Source organism: Entelurus aequoreus, linkage group LG14 (genome assembly GCF_033978785.1).
Source record: "Entelurus aequoreus isolate RoL-2023_Sb linkage group LG14, RoL_Eaeq_v1.1, whole genome shotgun sequence".
Taxonomy (NCBI): domain Eukaryota; kingdom Metazoa; phylum Chordata; class Actinopteri; order Syngnathiformes; family Syngnathidae; genus Entelurus; species Entelurus aequoreus.
This window is the reverse complement of record NC_084744.1, coordinates 50,036,987-50,058,288: the sequence shown is the minus strand read 5'-3', so window position 1 is coordinate 50,058,288 and position 21,302 is coordinate 50,036,987. Positions and strand designations below refer to the sequence as shown.

General features: G+C 38.4%; 1 protein-coding gene across 1 annotated transcript in view; it reads right to left on the bottom strand.

Annotated features, from left to right (window-relative positions):
- The window catches only part of LOC133664994 (multidrug and toxin extrusion protein 1-like), a 175,202-nt gene that overhangs the window by 67,577 nt on the left and 86,323 nt on the right, over positions 1 to 21,302 (bottom strand). Inside the window, exon 3 of the mRNA XM_062070114.1 lies at positions 1,965 to 2,054. The gene's annotated coding sequence lies outside the window, so the exon portion shown is untranslated. The remainder of the gene's footprint in view (positions 1 to 1,964; positions 2,055 to 21,302) is intronic.

Below are 21,302 nucleotides of genomic sequence, written 5' to 3'. Positions count from 1 at the left end.
ATGTGTCATTTTTAAATCTGCGCTAACTAAGGAAGAAGAAAGAAAGGAAGAATATATATATATATTGTACATACATATAAACTTATAAGTTAACGCAATAATAATAAGTTAACAATAAGTACTTTTAACGGCACTAATTTATATATATATATATATATATATATATATATATATATATATATATATATATATATATATATATATATATTATATAAGATATATAATATACATACTATATAATATAAATATATATATAATTTTTTTTATTTTTAATCGTTTGAGCTTTTTTTCCCCAATTAAGACACAAATTAAAATATACCTTTTATTTATATATATATATATATATATATATATATATATAAGGGGGGTCAAAGTTAATGCCATAATAACGTGTTAACTATTAGTATATATATATATATATATATATATATATATATATATATATATATATATATATATATATATATATATATAAAAGGCACATTTTAATTTGTGTCTTAATTAGGAGAAAAAAGCTCAAACGATTAAAAATACACCTTTTTTCATCTTAAAATTGAGTAAGATGACAAAAATGATTTTAAAACAAAAACTACTTTTTCTTTGTTTATTAGAGGAAAAATGCATAAAATTATTTAAAAAAATATATATGTATATTTTTTTAAATACTTTTTGGTCTCTTCGGGAAGAAATACCTAAAATGATTATATTTTTTCAGGACATTTTTTTGTTTGTTGGGGGAGAAATGCCTAAACAGATTTAAAACACAAACACACACACACACACACCCACACACACACACACACACACACTATATATATATATATATATATATATATATATATATATATATATATATATATATATATATATATATATATATATATATATATATATATATATATATATATATATATATATATATAGTATATTTATATATACTAAAATGTTTCTTTATTAGAAGAAAATGCCTAAATGACTCAGAATGAGTGACTTTAGAAAGTTAACACAATACTGGTGTGTACATGTAAGATCAGGTGAAAAAATAATCTTGCAATAAAAAATAATAATCGAAGGCCCTGTTAGTGAACATTATCTTTTCAAAGTGCAGGTGTACCTAATGTAGTGACCTAGCGTGCCTAAAGCGGTCTGACATCTTGTCACATGATTTTTTTATTGTTCTCTCGCTCCAGCCCGCCATTGGCCTGCTCCGTCACCCGGGGCAACCGCACCAAGCGCATTCCTCCATGATGCCTTTGGCTGTCGTGCCACCGATTATGTCGACGTCGTGACAAAGCCACGCGTTTGGCGTTGTTGGGGAGACAATGTGGCTTTGTGGCCCATTACAAAGCTCTCTTTTTGGGGTGAGGCGGGGGGATTTGGCTTAGTCTGTTTTAGTGTGTGCGTGCGTAATAGTGTGCGTGTTACAGTGTGTGTTGTAGTGTGTGTGTGTGTGTGTGTGTGTTGCCTACAGGTGACTCATCGTACTGCAGATGACCACATTGTGCTGCTGCTGTTGCTGAGACTGTTTGAGCATTCGAAGCTCACATTTCTCTCAACCTCCCCCCCTCCTCTCCACATTATTTCTTGTTTTGATCATTTTTACACTGCCGTGTCACATGCACACACACACACACACACACACACACACAACTAGCGCACAACTTTCAGTGCACTATGTTGTCGTGCACCCGTTCGAGGTCGCAGTGAGCTGTAATGTCACGTAGGCATCCACGGTGGTGCAGTGTCACAGAAAAGGGGGCGGTGCTAATGAAGCCAAAGGGCCGGGGGGGGGGGGTTAATGATGCTGAGGGTGGTGATGATGAGGCGTGCAATGACACACACACACACACACACACACACACACACACACACACACACACACACACACACACACACACACAAAATGAGGTAAGGATCAATTTGTACATGCATCCCCCTCCCCCCCATCAATTATATCCACTTACCCCATCGCGCTCGCTTTTACCGCCTCCTCGTCGTCATCCTCCTCTTCCTTCTCCTCCTCCACGTCCCGTCTCGCCTCCATTGACTTTGTCCTGTCAAAACATGACCGGAAAGTTGCTTCAAAATGAAAAGGATGCTAATGACATGATTGTATTATACAGTCACATGTTATAATCTGTATATTTAAGTATGAAAAAACAACTACCGTATTTTCCGGACAATAGGGCGCACTGCGGGTGAATGGTCTATTTTTGATCAGTTTTCCTATACAGTCGTGGTCAAAAGTTTACATACACGTTTGAAGGACATAACGTCATGGCTGTCTTGAGTTTCCAATAATTTCTACAACTCTTATTTTTTTGTGACATCACATGGACAAAGATAAGACCTTCTGGAGGAAAGTTCTGTGGTCAGATGAAACACAAATTGAGCTGTTTGGCCAAAATACCCAGCAATATGTTTGGAGGAGAAAAGGTGAGGCCTTTAATCCCAGGAACACCAATTCCTACCGTCAAGCATGGTGGTGGTAGTATTATGCTCTGGGCCTGTTTTGCTGGCAATGGAACTGGTGCTTTACAGAGAGTAAATGGGACAATGAAAAAGGAGGATTACCTCCAAATTCTTCAGGACAACCTAAAATCATCAGCCCGGAGGTTGGGTCTTGGGCGCAGTTGGGTGTTCCAACAGGACAATGACCCCAAACACAAGTCAAAAGTGGTAAAGGAATGGCTAAATCAGGCTAGAATTAAGGTTTTAGAATGGCCTTCTCAAAGTCCTGACTTAAACGTGTGGACAATGCTGAAGAAACAAGTCCATGTCAGAAAAACAACAAATTTAGCTGAACTGCAGCAATTTTGTCAAGAGGAGAGGTCAAAAATTCAACCAGAAGCTTGTGGATGGCTACCAAAAGCGCCTTATTGCAGTGAAACTTGCCAAGGGACATGTAAACAAATATTAACATTGCTGTATGTATACTTTTGACCCAGCAGATTTGGTCACATTTTCAGTAGACCCATAATAAATTCATAAAAGAACCAAACTTCATGAATGTTTTTTGTGACCAACAAGTATGTGCTCCAATCACTCTATCACAAAAAAAAAAAAGAGTTGTAGAAATGATTGGAAACTCAAGAAAGCCATGACATTATGTTCTTTACAAGTGTATGTAAACTTTTGACCACGACTGTATAATGTGCACCGGATTATAGGGCACATTGAAGTCATATTATAAAAACAATTTTCTAAATGTAAAACACTTCCTTGTGGTCTACATAACATGTAATGGTGGTTCTTTGGTCAAAATGTTGCATAGATTATGTTTTACAGATCATCTTCAAGCCGCTTTCTGACAGTCACTTCAGGATGCGCCGTTTTGTGGGCGGTCTTATTTACGTGGCTCACCTTCGACAGCGTCTTCTCCCCGTCATCTTTGTTGTAGCGGTGTAGCGTGCAAGGACGGGAGTGGAAGACGTGTCAAAAGATGGAGCTAACTGTTTTAATGACATTCAGACTTTACTTAAATCAATAACGGAGCAGCATCTTCTCATCCGGAAAGAACAACAACGGAAATAAATGTGTCCCGTGAAAAAACGTCCGACCGGAATTCTCTAATAACTAAAGTTCCTTGGGTGAATAATGTAAACTCACTACACCGGTATGTTTTAGCGCTTTCATGGCGAGTTTACTGACAGATATAAGTAAGAACTTTACACTACTTTATATTAGAAATGGCAACAGCGGAGGATGAATGTCCCATAACGAGAAGATAGAGAAAAATAAGAAGCTTATCGACTACAGTGTCGGCACAGACTACAAAGGCGGACGCGTAAAATTTGTTAAGATTTATGCAGATCCCAAATACAGATCAGCAGGTACCAGAAGGTAAGAAAAGTTGCTTTTGCATAATATTTTGAAACAAAACGCCAGATATTGTCTTACCTTATACACACACCATAATAATACTCGTATGTTGAAGCACAGTACAATCCATCAAGCGGTGCGGCTTCATAGCTTACCAAAGTCGTACTAAAACATTTTGATAGATTTTTCAGCACCTGTGTGTAATGTTCTATATTCTCAATGGGACATATAAAATGTTGGTGTTGTTTACTTGAGTCATATTGCAGTCTACACATATCTCTTATGTGTGACTGCCATCTACTGGTCACACTTATCATTACACCATGTACCAAATAAAATTGCTTCGAGGTCGGTAAGCAAAACCAGAATTATTCCATACATTAGGCGCACCGGGTTATAAGGCGCACTGTCGAGTTTGGAGGGAAAAAAAGGATTTTAAGTGCGCCTTATAGTCAGGACAATATGGTAAATGTTTTATTTATTATGTGTAAATATACAATATACAGTAGTTCCTTTTTTAATCTAATAATTTTAATATTTTTATTGTTTTCACTATATATAATACCCTGTATTTTTTTCTAAAACCTAAACCCTTTTACATTTAAGTATTTCTGCCATACACAATATTTTCACATATTTATTTGTGAATTATTGATTCAACTTTTGTTTGTTTACATTTATAATTTATTAAAATGCAAAATAACAATTTTTAGAGGAAAAATGCCTAAAAGTATTATAACAATGTTAAAATGTTTTTATTATTGTTATTGTTTGTTAGGGGAAAATGCCTAAAATATTAAAGAAAAAGAAACATTAGCGCATCACTGCAGTAGTTGTGACCCCAAGATGCAGAGATAGGGTGCAGGTAAGCAATGTACAGTACAGGACAAAAGTTTGGACACACCTTCTCCTCATTCAATGTGTTTTCTTTATTTTCATGATTATTTACATTGTAGATTGTCACTGAAGGCATCAAAACTATGAATGAACACATGTGGAGTTATGTACTTAACAAACAAAGGTGGAATAACTGAAAACATGTTTTATATTCTGGTTTCTTCAAAATAGCCACCCTTTGCTCTGATTACTGTTTTGCACACTCTTGGCATTCACTCGATGAGCTTCAAGAGGCAGTCACCTGAAATGGTTTTCACTTCACAGGTGTGCTTGAAGCTCATTGAGAGAATGTCCAGAGTGTGCAAAACAGTAATCAGAGCAAAGGGTGGCTATTTTGAAGAAACCAGAATATAAAACATGTTTTCAGTTATTTAACCTTTGTTTTGTTAAGTACATAACTCCACATGTGTTCATTCATAGTTTTAATGCCTTCAGTGACAATCTACAATGTAAATAGTCATGAAAATAAAGAAAACGCATTGAATGAGGAGAAGGTGTGTCCAAACTTTTGGCCTGTACTGTATATCAATACACACTTAAGAATAGTGCAGCAGGGAAGTGCACAGGAAGCATCAGCAAGCATGCAAACAAAGCAATTACAAACTATAATTTGGCATATAAAGACGGCTGATTGGCAACCTCGAACAGGTGTGCCCAGATTGAAGATCAGACACAGGTGAGTGGAACAACAGGAAGTGGAACGAAAATAAGAGCGCTGAAAATAAAAAAAATACAGAAAATAATGAAACACTAGACAAAGTCAGGCCTGACGTTTCAGGTATAGTGGCATTTTTTTTATTATATATTTTTTTGATCAGGGGAAAAAAAGCCTAAAATCTTTGAATATTTTATTCAATTGTTTATTAAGGGAAAGTGCCTAAAATATGTTTATCTTCTATTTAAACGTCTATTATGGGTGAGGGAAGGCCTGTGTTTTGCATTTGCCTAAATGATAATAATACAAAAACACATATCTGTTTAGTAGGGGGTAAATGGCTAAAATTAACATATGATATTTTCTAAGGGAAAAAATCTAAAATGCTAAAAAAATAAAAATTAAAAATAAAGTTTATTATGGTAAAATGCCTTACATTATTAAAACATTTTATATATATATATATATATATATATATATATATATATATATATATATATATATATATATATATATATATATATATATATATATATATATATATATATATATATATATATTTACGTTTATTTTTATTGAAAAAAAAAATGCTTGAAACGAAAAAAAAAAAAAGGGTCATCCAGGTTTTTGTTTTTTTATGTTCAGGCAGCGCCTAATTTGGAATGTTGTTCTTTCTTTCTCTCAGTCAGAATGACGAGTGCACAGTAGGCTTAGGAGGTAAAAATAATACTGTCGCGTACGTGGAAGGTCAGGTTTATTTTTATATGAGTCAATAAATAATCCTGCAAATAAATAATCCTGTTAAGAGGCCATTTTAAATTTAATGAATGAAGGAAAGCTACTGAGCAGAAATAGATGAACCTAATCTCTTTCTCTCTCTCTCAAACATAGACGCACACACGCACAAACGCACACACACACACACATACACACGCACACACACGCACACAAACATTTACATGGTAATCACCCCTGAGTCTCTCAGGGGGCCCCGTGGGACCAGAGGGCGAAGATGGTCTGAGAAGAGTCCCAGTTGTCCCATTGAAAAGATCATTAGCTTGCTTAGCGTAATCCACAACAAGACGCCCGTGTGTCTGTGTGTGTGTGTGTGTGTGTTCCTGCGTGTGTGTGTGTGTTGGTGTGTCACTTGCGTAGCCGTGCGTTAAGCGGCTGTTCAATTGACTCCGGGGCCCCTGTGTGACGTGGGCATTAGCTTTATTGCTGGGATCTGAGGGGTTGTTTAGCGACAGCTGGGATTTGGACCCCGGGGACTGAGCCTGATGATTGGTGATAGCGGACATAAATGAAACAGGAAATAGGCGTTCAATCGGAAGGCCGGGAGGGCTGTGGTAACAAACAAAAAAATCTGAATGAATTGAAAAAATACTGCCTTTAAGTAAATTTTTAAGACAAGGGGGTCCAAAGTGAGGCTCAGGGGCCTTTTTTTTGGGGCCCTTTGCTTATTCTAAAAATAAAATAAATTGAATGTGATAAAGCTATATTATTACATATTGTACACAAAGCTAGTTCAGTAGATATTGACAAACATTAGATTGCTTTTAGTAGGGCTCTAATTCTTTGGGCTTCACACAATTCGAATCAATTCTAAGGGGGAACAATTTGATTCAGAATCGATTCTTGATTCAAAACGATTCAAAATCAATATTTTTTTAATACCATTGAGTGCTAGTTCTATGATTAACTACATTCCTCCATAAAAAAAAATTAACAGTTCTGATCAATTTATGTATTATTATTCTGTACTTTGTTTAAAATAAGTATACAAATACATTTAATAAAGTGGATGGACAGGACAGATTAAAAAAATAAATAAATAAAACAAATGATCAATTTGTAATTTTTTTTTAATCAATTAGGAATCATTACAAATAGGAATTGCGATCATTCAAAAACAATAGAAAGGACTCAGTAATGTTTTTAGTTAAGACTAACATTTTATTTATGGACAATAAGCAAAAACATACAAGTATGTATTTTGTAGGGGTGCAGAAAAAAATAAATTCTTAATCGTTCTGATTAAAAATGTTCAAAAATTGATTTTAAAAAAAATACAAAAACAAATAATAATTTAAAAAAATAATATTTATATATATATATATATATATATATATATATATATATATATATATATATATATATATATATATATATATATATATATACAGTAGTTTTTATAATAAAAATCAATTTGTAAAACAATGTTATTAGGCAATATCTATACAACAAGAAATAACTTTTCTAATCTGTTTTGAAAATGTTTAATTGTAATTAGTTTTTCAAATAATACATTGCGAGAATCGATTCTGAATTGAGTTGTCAACCCAGGAATTGGAATCGGACCAAGTCGTTAGGAGACCCCTAATGTTATGTAACTTTTTTTTTTTTAAATTTTAAACCCAGAAAAACAAAACTGCTTATTTTCAGTTCAAATATAAAGAATTTGAATATATGTATATATATATATATATATATATATATATATATATATATATATATATATATATATATATATATATATATATATATATATATATATATATATATATATATATAAAGAAAATTCAGGTGAATATTTTTGGTTTGAAAAGAAACTGTTTTGTGTTTCTAGATTCAAATACAAAACAATTTACAAACAACATAAAAACATTATTTTTCGTTTTATTTCTAAAACAAAGAACAATTTTTGTTGATTTGTTTCCTTTCCAAAAAACTATTAAATCAGGCAGATACTAAGTAAATCAATATTTAGGTTTTTTCTTTTTCAATAAAAAAAAAATGTGTAAGAAAAAACTGTAAAAAGCTCCAAAAATATGGAGATATTGTGCATAGTTTTCATTGGACAGCCAACAAAATGTAGGTTTCTTTCTCATGATGTCAGACTAGCATTTTTTTTTGTATTTTTTTACCTCCACCAGGAGATAATGTTTGTTTGTTAATATGTGTTTGTTGGTTTGTCATTAAAAAGGTTTTGGGCAAATTTTAACAAAACTTTCAGGAAATGCAGAAACAAGGTAGATTTTGGGCCTGATCCTGATCATTTTCTACTACGTTAAGAGCTTTAAAGCGTGTGTGTGGGCGTGTGTGTGTGCGCGTGTGTGTGCATGTGTGCGCTAGCAGCCCCGCAGAGACAAAGACACAGTGGATGACTGACAAGAGGCTTCACTTCGTGTCATTTACTCAACTATAGATACTCTAGTTCCAGTCCAGATCACCGTCTGGATTCAGGACTTTTTCACTTTTGGGAGGTTAGGATGTCCTTATATGCAGATTGTTTTTGCATAAATAAGCGCATGTAAAATTAACGAACGAGAGAGCGCTTAATGTCAAATTATACCGCAAACATATTCCTAGCCCATTCCTGCTGTGTCACTGTTAAGAATATAAGGGCATAAGCAAGAAGTTAGTCAGACGCACTGGGTTCAAATCCCAGCCTTACACACTAAAAAATGCTGGGTTATTTTGATTTGACAACCCAGTTTAGGAGTTGCGAGTGTTGGGTTGAATTTTGGAGTTATTTTTATGAAGAGCAATCCATTTTTTGGGTTATAAGGGTATTATTTTTAACTCAATTTCTGGGTTTTCAAAACCATGAACCATTTTTGCGTTGTTTTTCAATGAGTAACGCATTTTTGAGTAAACAGCTTTTCTTTTGTTAAAAAGTTTGTTTTTTCTTGAAGGAAATTGTATTAACATTATTTACAAATATATGAGCATGCTGTATAGAATTACTAATACCATACACGGCAATTCTTGTAAAAAAAATGTCACTCATATCTTGCTTTTGAGTGTATTTTATTGGAATAAAAATTATTTTGATCAGTAGTTGGAAGAGTAGGACAAACCAGCAGTCAAATTTATAGTTTTAACCAACTATTGGGTCAAGGAGTGCTAAATTGCGCAACCCAATAGTTGGGTTTGGAATAACCCAATAGTTGGGTTTGGAATAACCCAAAAGTTGAGTTTGGAATAACCCAAAAGTTGGGTGTGGAATAACCCAATAGTTGGGTTTGGAATAAACCAACATTGTAGTGAGCATAACTCAGCTTTTGTGTCAAATAAAGTAAACCCAATAATTTGTTTGGGAATAACTCAACATTAAGTTATCATAACTCAACATTTTGGTTAAATAATTCAACACAAAAGTTGGGTTGAAAAAATGTACACAAAATGTTGAGTTAAAATAACTAAAAAAAGGGGTTTGTCATTTTCTGAACCAGCAGTTGGGTTAAAATTGGGTTATTTATAACCCAATTTACCCCAATTTAACCCAATTAACCCAATCTAGTCTAAGACTTAGATTGGTCAGATCTAGTCTTAGATCTAGATTGGTCAGATGTAGTCATAGACTTAGATTAATCAGATCGAGTCATAGACTTAGATTGGTTACATCTAGTCTGGACTTAGATTGGTCACATCTAGTCATAGACTTAGATTGGTCACATCTAGTCTTAGACTTAGATTGGTCAGATGTAGTCATAGACTTAGATTGGTGAGATCTAGTCATATACTTAGATTGGTTACATCTAGTCTTGGACTTAGATTGGTCAGATCTAGCCTTAGACTTATATTGGTCCGATCTAGCCTCAGACTTAGATTGGTCACATTTAGTCTTAGATTTAGATTGGTCAGATGTAGTCATAGACTTAGATTGGTCACATCTAGTCTTAGACTTAGGATTGGTCAGATCTAATCATAGACTTAGATTGGTCAGATGTAGTCAGACTTAGATTGGTCACATCTAGTCTTAGAATTACATTGGTCACATCTAGCCTTAGACTTAGATTGGTCACATCTAGTCTTAGACTTAGATTGGTCAGATCTAGTCTCAGACTTAGATTGGTCACATCTAGTTTTAGACTTAGATTGGTCACATGTAGTCATAGACTTATATTGGTCAGGGGCCGTATTTATCAAGCGTCTTAGAGTGCCATTTTACACTTAAGTCCTGAGAATTTGCGAAATTTAGTCCTACTCTCAAACTTAAGAATAAAAGCTATTTATTAACTTTCTTAAGTCTAAGAATCACTCCTACTCTCCACGATATTTAAGAGACCTTCAGAGGTGTCCTAAGGGGTTAGGAGTTGCTAGCGGGGGATGGCACTGAGGCAAGAGAGACGTGCCAGGGAGCGGAAGGATGTCCTGGCTTTGTTTGATGACGAGCAGCTGATCAAACGGTATCGTTTAGACAGAGCGGGTATTATTTTTGTCACAGATTTAATAAGGGGCGTCATCTCATCAGCAACAACACCAGTTTCAAATTAGTTGCCTAATTAATGAATTGGAAAGAAAAGGAAACATTTATTTTTGATTCATTGCCAATATTGTTTGTTTGTTTTGTATTATTTTGTAGTTTATTGTCAAAATATACACTCCCATTGTCCACTTAAATATTTCTAAGATATTTCTTTATTCTTAGACAAGGGATTCCCTTCCGTGATTGGTCATTTCTATGGACACAGAAATGACGTCACCTAAAATTCTGTTTACGGCACATAGTAATGTCGTAATTCAGCTCTCAATGTGACACTTAAGATTCAGTCCTACACTTCGCTGAAAGTGTGAGTAAGACGCTTGATAACTAACTTTTAAGTGCAGCTTTCAGCGAATAATTTCTTTACTCATAAGTCAACTCTTAGCAGACTTCTTAGGAGTAATTCTAAGAAGCTTGATAAATACGGCCCCTGATCTAGCCTTAGACTTAGATTGTTCACATCTAGCCTCAGACTTAGATTGTTCACATCTAGTCTAGATTGGTCACATCTAGTCTTAGACTTAGATTGGTCACAGCTAGTTTTAGACTTAGATTGGTCACATCTAGTCTTAGACTTAGATTGGTCACATGTAGTCATAGACTTGTATTGGTCAGATCTAGCCTCAGACTTAGATTGTTCACATCTAGTCCTAGACTTAGATTGGTCACATCTAGTCTTAGACTGGTCAGGGGCCGTACTTATCAAGCTTCTTAGAATTACTCCTAAGAAGTCTGCTAAGAGTTGACTTAAGAGTAAATGAATTCTTCGCTGAAAGCTGCACTTAAAAGTTAGTTATCAAGCGTCTTACTCACACTTTCAGCGAAGTGTAGGACTGAATCTTAAGTGTCACACTCAGAGCTGAATTACGACATTACTATGTGCCGTAAACGGAATTTTAGGTGACGTCATTTCTGTGTCCATAGAAATGACCAATCACGGCATGGAATCTGTTGTCTAAGAATAAAGAAATATCGTGGAAATATTTAAGTGGACAATGGGAGTGTATATTTTGACAATAAACTACAAAAGAATACAAAACAAACTAGTCCCCGCCGGCACTCACGCTACCGCTCCCTCTCTTCTATCGCCCACACACTCACTGACGTCACTCACCTCACGGCCACACACATACGCTACTGTCATAACATGTTCTTTCCAATTCATTAATTAGGCAACTAATTTGAAACTGGTGTGGGTGGCTCTATATATACTAGCCCACTGCAGACACATGCAGAAATCAACAAGGAATCGAAAAGTATTAAATCTGTGACAAAAATAATATCCGCTCTGTCTAAACGATACCGTTTGATCAGCTGCTCGTCATCAAAAAAAACAAACATTGTTCCGTTCCCTGAACGTTCGTGCACGTCTCTCTCGCCTCAGTGCCATCCCCTGCTGGCAACTCCTAACCACTTAAGACACCTCTGAAGGTCTCTTAAATATCGTGGAGAGTAGGAGTGATTCTTAGACTTAAGAACGTTGATAAAAAGCTTTTATTCTTAAGTTTGAGAGTAGGACTAAATTTCGCAAATTCTCAGGACTTAAGTGTAAAATGGCACTCTAAGAAGCTTGATAAGTACGGCCCCAGATCTAGCCTTAGACTTAGATTGGTCAGATCTAGCCTTAGACTTAGATTGGTCAAATCTAGTTTTAGACTTAGATTGGTCAGACCTACTGCCAATCTAAGATCAAGATCCGGCTCCATTCAAAGAGCCATTAATCCCATCTTTTTTAAATGATATATTATTTTCATAATTATTAGTGTTTAAAAAAAAAGGGTAATTGTTCAACTCAAGGATCAAATTTGCTAAACCTAAAAAAAAAACCTTTCTACACGTATTTTTTGCATAAACTAATGATAAACAGCAAACATTCATTCGCAAGGACTTTGGATGTTAAAAAAACCCCATCTGAACATGTATCCATGAAAATATGGAGAAGCTGCATTTGAGAAAGAAGACCAGCAATAAAACAACATTTTTGACCACCCTATAAAAACGGCCTAAGACTTCTGTTTATTTTGACATTTGAAGTGAAGTAACTTGTTTATTAAACACACTGGCTAGCGGCTAGCATTTGTGTGTATTTTCTGTGAGTGTGTGTGTGTGTCTGTGAGTGTGTGTGTGGCCTCTTTCAACCAGCGTGACCTCGCCAATCAGCAGTCTCGCTCTTTCCAAACGCTCTGCCATTTTCCTGCCGCTGTTTGAAAGAGGAAAAAAAAAAAAATCCTTCCTTTTTTTCCTCCATCCGCTGCTCTCGGCAGGAAAATAGAGCGACGTGAAAGGAGGAGCGGCGGGGTGGTGGTGGAGGAGGTGGGGGGAGGGTGGGTGTCTGGCGGATAAGGAGGAGGAAGAGAAGGAGGAAGAGGAGGAGGCCGACTGATTGCTGCTATTGTTTAGGAGTGAAGCTGGCAACCTCTTAGGGATAATTGGCAGACCAGGAAGGTAAATGTGGCAAAAAAAAAGGTTTGTTTTTAAATAAAACAAACTGAACTTGTGGGCCTGCAACACAACAAGCAGCGCATTAATGGTGACATGTTGCGTGCAGCAATGTCCAACATGTCCAAATTGTCTCAACTGTTGCAACTCCAAACTGTCCAAAATGTCCAAACTATCCCAACTGTCCCGATGTCCCAAATGTCCCAACTGTCCCGATGTCTCAAATGTCCAAACTGTTCCAACTGTCCAAACTCTCCCAACTGTCCCGATGTCCCAAATGTCCAAACTGTCCTACATGTCCCAATGTCCCAAATGTTCAAACTGTCCCAAATGGTCCGATTTCCCATATTTCCAAACTGTCTCAACTGTCCCAACGTCCCAATATCCCAACTGTCCCGATGTTCCAAACTGGCCCAAATTTCGAAACTGTCCCAACTCTCCCAATGTCCCAACTCTTCCGATGTCCCAAATGTCCAAACTCTCCCAATGTCCCAAATGTCCAAACTGTCCCAAATGTCCAAACTGTCCCAATGTCCCAACTGTCCCAAATGTTTTAACTGTCCCAACGGTCCCAATGTCAAAATGTTCAAACTGTCCCAAATGTTCAAACTGTCCCAAATGTCCAAACTGTCCCAATATCCCAAATGTTCAAACTGTCCCAACTGTCCAAACTCTCCCAATGTTCAAACTGTCTCAAATGTCCAAATTGTCTCAACTGTCCAAACTATCCAAACAGTCGCAACTGTGCAAACTGTCCAAATTCTCCCAAATGTCCAAACTCTCCAACATTTCCGAATATCTCCCAACTGTCCAAAATGTCTCAACTGTGCCAACTGTCCCAAATGTCTCAACTTTCCCATCTGTCCCAACGGTCCCAACTGTCCAAAATGTCCAAACTACCCCAACTGTACCAATGTCCCAAATGTTCAAACTGTCCAAACTCTCCCAAATGTCCAAAATGTCCAACATTTCTGAATATCTCCCAACTGTCCAAACTGTCCCAAATGTCCAAACTGTCCAAACTGTCCAAACTGTCCCAAATGTTTTAACTGTCCCAACGGTCACAATGTCCCAAATATTCAAACAGTCCCAAATGTTCAAACTGTCCCAAATGTCCAAACTGTCCCAATATCCCAAATGTTCAAACTGTCCCAACCGTCCAAACTCTCCCAATGTCCCAAATGTTCAAACGGTCTCAAATGTCCCTATGTTCTAAATTCCCAAACTGTCTCAACTATCACAAATGTTCAAACTGTCCAAACTGTCCCAAATGTCCAAATTGTCTCAACTGTGCAAACTGTCCAAACTCTCCCAAATGTCCAAACTCTCCAACATTTCCGAATATCTCCCAACCGTCCCAAATATCCAATATGTCCAAAAGGCCCCAGCTGTCCAACATGTCTCAACTGTGCCAACTGTCCCAAATGTCTCAACTTTCCCATCTGTCCCAACGGTCCCAACTGTCCAAAATGTCCAAACTATCCCAACTGTACCAATGTCCCAAATGTTCAAACCGTCCCAAATGTCCCAAATGTCCAAACTGTCCCAGTATCCCAAATGTTCAAACTGTCCCAACCGTCCAAACTCTCCCAATGTCCCAAATGTTCAAACGGTCTCAAATGTCCCTATGTCCTAAATTTCCAAACTGTCTCAACTGTCACAAATGTTCAAACTGTCCCAAATGTCCAAATTGTCTCAACTGTCCAAACCGTCCAAACTATCCAAACAGTTGCAACTGTGCAAACTGTCCAAACTCTCCCAAATGTCCAAACTGTCCAACATTTCCAAATATCCCCCAACTGTCCCAAATGTCCAATATGTCCCAAAGGCCCCAACTGTCCAAAATATCTCAACTGTGCCAACTGTCCCAAATGTCTCAACTTTCCCATTTGTCCCAACGGTCCAAAATGTCCAAACTATCCCAACTGTCCCAATGTCCCAAATGTTCAAACTGTCCCAACTGTCCCAACTGTCCAAACTCTCCCAAATGTCAAAACTCTCCCAAATGTCCAAACTGTCCAACATTTCCGAATATCTCCCAACTGTCCCAAATGTCCAATATGTCCCAACGTCCCCAACTGTCCCATCTGTCCCAACGGTCGCAACAATCCAAAATGTCCAAACTATCCCAACTGTCCCAATGTCCCAAATGTTCAAACAGTCCCAAAAGTCCCAATGTCTCAAACTGTCCAAAACTTTCCCAACTGTCCCAAAGTCCCAACTGTCCAAAATGTCCCAAATGTTCAAACCGTCCAAACTAGCGGATAAGGAGGAGGAAGAGGAGGAGGAAGAGCTAGCCAGCTAGCCATGTCTTAAAGCACCTCTTTCTGAGGGCGTTATAGTGTTATAACTTCACCTTTATTGTTAGTTTGTAAGCCCAAATGCATCTATTCTCCCTTTTCTGTCTACACACCGTGTCTGCTTGTAAGTAATCAGTGTGTGTATGTGCTGCCGAACATGCTCCTCTGCTCGTAAAACCAGCAATGTTACGACGTGACGACAGCACACTATCATGCCCGTTAAAAAAAAAAAAAAAAAAAAAAGGGGAACCGGGTACTTGTTTTCGATTCATTTGTACTGCTATACTATACTAGAACCGGTATACTGTACAACCCTACCTCCTACTGACTCATACTGGATCCTAAATGGGCAGAGCCTGCAGAGCTCAGGCACATAATTTCTATGATTTGCATATTTATAAGGGGGCGTGGCCTTGGTGTGGTCGGGCCGTGCCCGGCCATGCAAACATCTGTGATCAATTCCACGCTGACTGGGATGTAACACCTTTTTTCTGGACTGGAACGTACAATTATTTTTATTTGGAAATCCAGGCAACTCTTGATACATGAGGCCCCAGTGGTCTATCCCAGCTGACTTCAGGTCACAGGACACTTACTGTAGATACAAAGAAATGTTTCACACTCACATCAGAGTCTCCGTTTTATCTCAAGAAACCTAAAGTAAGTCAATGGAGAAAGCGCACGCACACGCGGGAGGAACATGCAAACTCAACACAGAAATACCCAAATAGAAGTCAAACCCTCGACCTCCTGACGGTGAGGCTACTGTGCGGCCCACACTACGGAACCATCTACTTATTCAGATACAAGGTTTGTACAAAACCCAAAACCAGTGAATTTGGCACATTGTGTAAATGGTAAATAAAAAATCAATTTCAACTTATATTCAATTGAATAGACTGCAAAGACAAGATACTTAACGTTCGAACTGGAAAACCGTGTTATTTTTTGCAAATATTAGCTCATTTGGAATTTGATGCCTGCAACATGTTTCAAAAAAGCTGGCACAAGTGGCAAAAAAGACTGAGAAAGTTGAGGAATGCTCATCAAACACTTATTTGGAACATCCCACAGGAGAACAGACTAATTGGGAACAGGTGGGTGCCATAATTATAAATATGATAAAAGCAGCTTCCATGAAATGCTCAGTCATTCACAAACAAGGATGGGGCGAGGGTCACCACTTTGTGAACAAATGCGAGAGCAAATTGTCCGACAGTTTAAGAACAACATTTCTCAACGAGCTATTGCAAGGAATTTAGGGATTTCACCATCTACGGTCCGTAATATCATCAAAAGGGTCAGAGAATCTGGAGAAATTGCTGCACGTAAGCAGCAAGGCTGAAAACCAACATTGAATGCCCATGACCTTCGATCACTCAGGCGGTACTGCATCAAAAAGTGACATCAGTGTGTAAAGGATATCACCACATGGGCTCACTTCAGAGAACCACTGTCAGTAACTACAGTTCGTCGCTACATCTGTGTGTGCAAGTTAAAACTCTACTATGCAAAGCGAAAGCCATTTATCAACAACACCCAGAAACGCAGCCGGCTTCGCTGGGCCCGAGCTCATCTAAGATGGACTGATGCAAAGTGGAAAAGGGTTCTGTGGTCTGACGAGTCCACATTTCAAATTGTTTTTGGATTTTTGGAAACTGTGGACGTCGTGTCCTCCGGAACAAAGAGGAAAAGAACCATCCGGATTGTTCTTGGCGCAAAGTTGAAAAGCCAGCATCTGTGATGGTATGGGGGTGTATTAGTGCCCAAGGCATGGGTAGCTTACACATCTGTTAAGGCACCATTAATGCTGAAAGGTACATACAGGTTATGGAGCAACATATGTTGCCATCCAAGCAACATTATCATGGACGCCCCTGCTTATTTCAGCAAGACAATGCCAAGCCACATTCTGCACATGTTAAAACAGCGTGGCTTCATAGTAACAGAGTGCGGGTACTAGACTGGCCTGCCTGTAGTCCAGACCTGTCTCCCATTGAAATTGTGTGGCGCAATATGAAGCCTAAAATATGAGAACGGAGACCCCGGACTGTTGAACAACTTAAGCTGTACATCAAGTAAAAATGGGAAATAATTCCACCTGAAAAGCTTCAAAAATTGGTCTCCTCAGTTCCCAAAGTGTTACTGAGTGTTGTTAAAAGGAAAGGCCATGTAACACAGTGGTAAAAATGCCACTGTGCCAACTTTTTTGCAAAGTGTTGCTGCCATTAAATTCTAAGTTAATGATTATTTGGAAAAAGAATCAGTTCGAACATTAAAGGCCTACTGAAATGAATTTTTTTAATTTAAACGGGAATAGCAGATCTATTCTATGTGTCATACTTGATCATTTCGCGATATTGCCGTATTTTTGCTGAAAGGATTTAGTAGAGAAAATCGACGATAAAGTTCGCAACTTTTCGCAACTTTTCCCCATTGTTTACAATGGAGCGAGAGAGATTCGGACCGAGAAAGTGACGATTACCCCATTAATTTGAGCGAGGATGAAAGATTCGTAGATGAGGAACGTTACAGTGAAGGACTTGAGAGGCAGTGATGGACGTATCTTTTTCCGCTCTGACCGTAACTTAGGTACAAGCTGGCTCATTGGATTCCACACTCTCCTTTTTCTATTGTGGATCACAGATTTGTATTTTAAACCACCTCAGATACTATATCCTCTTGAAAATGAGAGTCGAGAACGCGAAATGGACATTCACAGTGACTGAACATGTAAATACACGATTAATAATATTCAGCTTTGCAAAGCTAAAAAAAATAGAAGCTAACCTAGCAACGTAGCCAACGTGATAGCATAGCAGTCTCAAATGCAGATAGAAACTAAATTTAAAAAAAACCCTGACTGGATGGATAGACAGAAGATCAAAAATACTATCAAACCATGAACATGTAAATACACGATTAATAATATTCAGCTTTGCGAAGCTAAAAAAATAGAAGCTAACCTAGCAACGTAGCCAACGTGATAGCATCAGTCTCAAATGCAGATAGAAACTAAATTAAAAAAAACCCTGACTGGATGGATAGACAGAAGATCAAAAATACTATTAAACCATGAACATGTAAATACACGATTAATAATATTCAGCTTTTCGAAGCTAAAAAAATAGAAGCTAACCTAGCTACGTAGCCAACGTGATAGCATAGCAGTCTCAAATGCAGATAGAAACTAAATTAAAAAAAACCGTGACTGGATGGATAGACAGAAGATCAAAAATACTATTAAACCATGTACATGTAACTAAATGGTTAAAAATTCTCAGCCTGGTAAGGCTTAACTATGCTGTTGCTAAGGCTAATTTAGCAACTTAGCAACCGGACCTCACAGAACTATGTACTCTCTCCTTTTTCTATTGTGGATCACGGATTTGTATTTTAAACCACCTCGGATACTATATCCTCTTGAAAATGAGAGTCGAGCACGCGAAATGGACATTTAAAGTGACTTTTATCTCCAAGACAATACATCGGTAACACACTTAGCTACTGAGCTAACGTGATAGCATCATTGTCAAATGAAGATAGAAACAATATAAAAAAAACCCTGACTGGAAGGATAGACAGAAGACCAACAATACTATTAAACCATGTACATGTAACTACACGGTTAAAAATTCTCAGCCTGGTAAGGCTTAACAATGCTGTTGCTAACGACGCTAAGGCTAATTTAGCAACTTAGCAACTGGACCTCACAGAACTATGATAAAACATTAGCGCTCCACCTACGCCAGCCAGCCCTCATCTTCCCATCAACAGCCGTGCTCACCTGCATTCCAGCGATCAACGGCGCGACGAAGGACTTCATCCGTGGGTTTGGCGGCAAGCATCGGCTAGGCGTAGTAAGTAGTCCTTGTTGTGTTGCTGTAAGTATTGTACTTAGCCGCTAAGACACCGATCGATCCCATCTACAACGTTCTTCTTTGCAGCCTCCATTGTTCATTAAACAAATTGCAAAAGATTCACCAACACAGATGTCCAGAATACTGTGGAATTTTGTCGAAGAAAACAAGAGGCTTTTCTATCGGGTCCGATGGGGTCCAACCACTTCCGTTGCTTTTGTGACGTCACACGCATAAATCATATCCAAAGGAGTTTTTCAACCGGAAGTGTGGCAGGAATTTTAAAATTGCACTTTATAAGTTAACCCGGCCGTATTGGCATGTGTTGCAATGTTAAGATTTCATCATTGATATATAAACTATCAGACTACGTGGTTGGTAGTAGTGGGTTTCAGTAGGCCTTTAAATATCTTGTCTTTGCAGTCTATTCAATTGAATATAAGTTGAAAAGGATTTGCAAATCATTGTAGTCTCTTTTTATTTATCATTTACACAACGTGCCAACTTCACTGGATTTGGGTTTTGTAATATTTGCGATGATAAAGGGGGCACAACTTCACACAGGTGTTTTGTCCAGGCTGATCCACCAAGACCTCCGCAGGCAGACGATGCAGGGTCACCATGGCAACAAGGAGCCTCAACTCCAGCCTTTTAGCTACAATTATTACTTACCGTAGATTTAAATAGTGTTTCTCGGCTGGAATAAAGCATGGTGCTTTTGTAACAAAATAACATCATGAACATTTTAATATGATGATATTTGACATTTAAAGTAAGTTGGACGCGAAGTCATTTCCATTTCAATCCTGCGAAATGATTTTATGTATGTATCTTTGATGATTATGACTCATCTTCTCTCCTTTTGTTTCCTATTGGAACACGGAAGACAAAGTCCACTTAAAGACGCACCTCCGCCGTAAACAAGAGAAAGGACGCCGTAAACAATAATGGAGGCGTCGTAAAGAAGCTGAACAAACACGGATGACCTTTTTTATCCACCGTCGTGCGGAACATTGTGAACATCACTGCCGGCTCGTGCGTGTGTGTGTGTTTCATATTCCAGTCACTAGCCTACGTGGCGCACATGTCGCCAAGGCTACCGGCGTTGGAGTTTCCAAACATGGACGGCGAACAAGCGCCTGAGATGATGAGAAAGAAGCTTTTAGCGTGCAGCCTCACAATGAAGGAAACATCTGGAAGCCGCTCACTTAAAATCACTTGTGAGACCGTCATTTGTGATATGATGTGGCGTGTGTGTGTGCGCGCGTGTGTGTGTACAGTGTGTCCAAATTGGAAGGCTGTAATTAAATGCGTAGACCTCTCCACTATCTCCTCCTCCAGCCAGCGCCAGTGACGCACAAACCGCAGCACCGCCATGAGTCATCAGGCCGCCAGCATCAGCGCCCCTCCTCCTTCCTCCCCTCTCTCTCCCCATCCATCCATCCATCCGTCCTCCACCAGCGTCTTAGCACACATTCCCATGTAGACCACCAGCTTACCGAACAGCCCCCCTCCACCTTTTCCCTAAGCCGCGTTATCTCCCCTCACATCTGGCAACACCTTTAGCGCCTTTATCTCCCACTCTTAACCCACCCTCCCCCTAACCCCTTGACGAGCGGCGGCGTGGTTAAGTTGGCCCGTCGAGGGCGAGGGGACACAAGTGGGAAGCGGCAGCGGGGCGGAACAAAAGTGCCTGGAATCTTGAGAGCGTGAGAGAGAGAGAGAGCGTGATTGGCCACCTGGCGTCCTGCATCATCATTATGTGACTCATGCCAACATCTTATCTACACGCACACACACACACCAGAAAAAACAAGCAAAGTGGGAGTGAAAAGAGGAGTCAGCGCAAAGTGAGGATGAAAGTGGAACTTTTTTAAACATCTGCCATTATCATACCAGCAGCAAGGGGGCGCACGTCAGGTGTATGACTCATAAATGTGTCACCGCCCGCCAACGCCCTGCAGAGAGATCACGCCCACTGCTGCATCGGAGGGCGAGGCCACGACGGCGAGATTGTCCGGCTCCCACGTGAGCGCCTGTGGAAATGCACGCGTCGG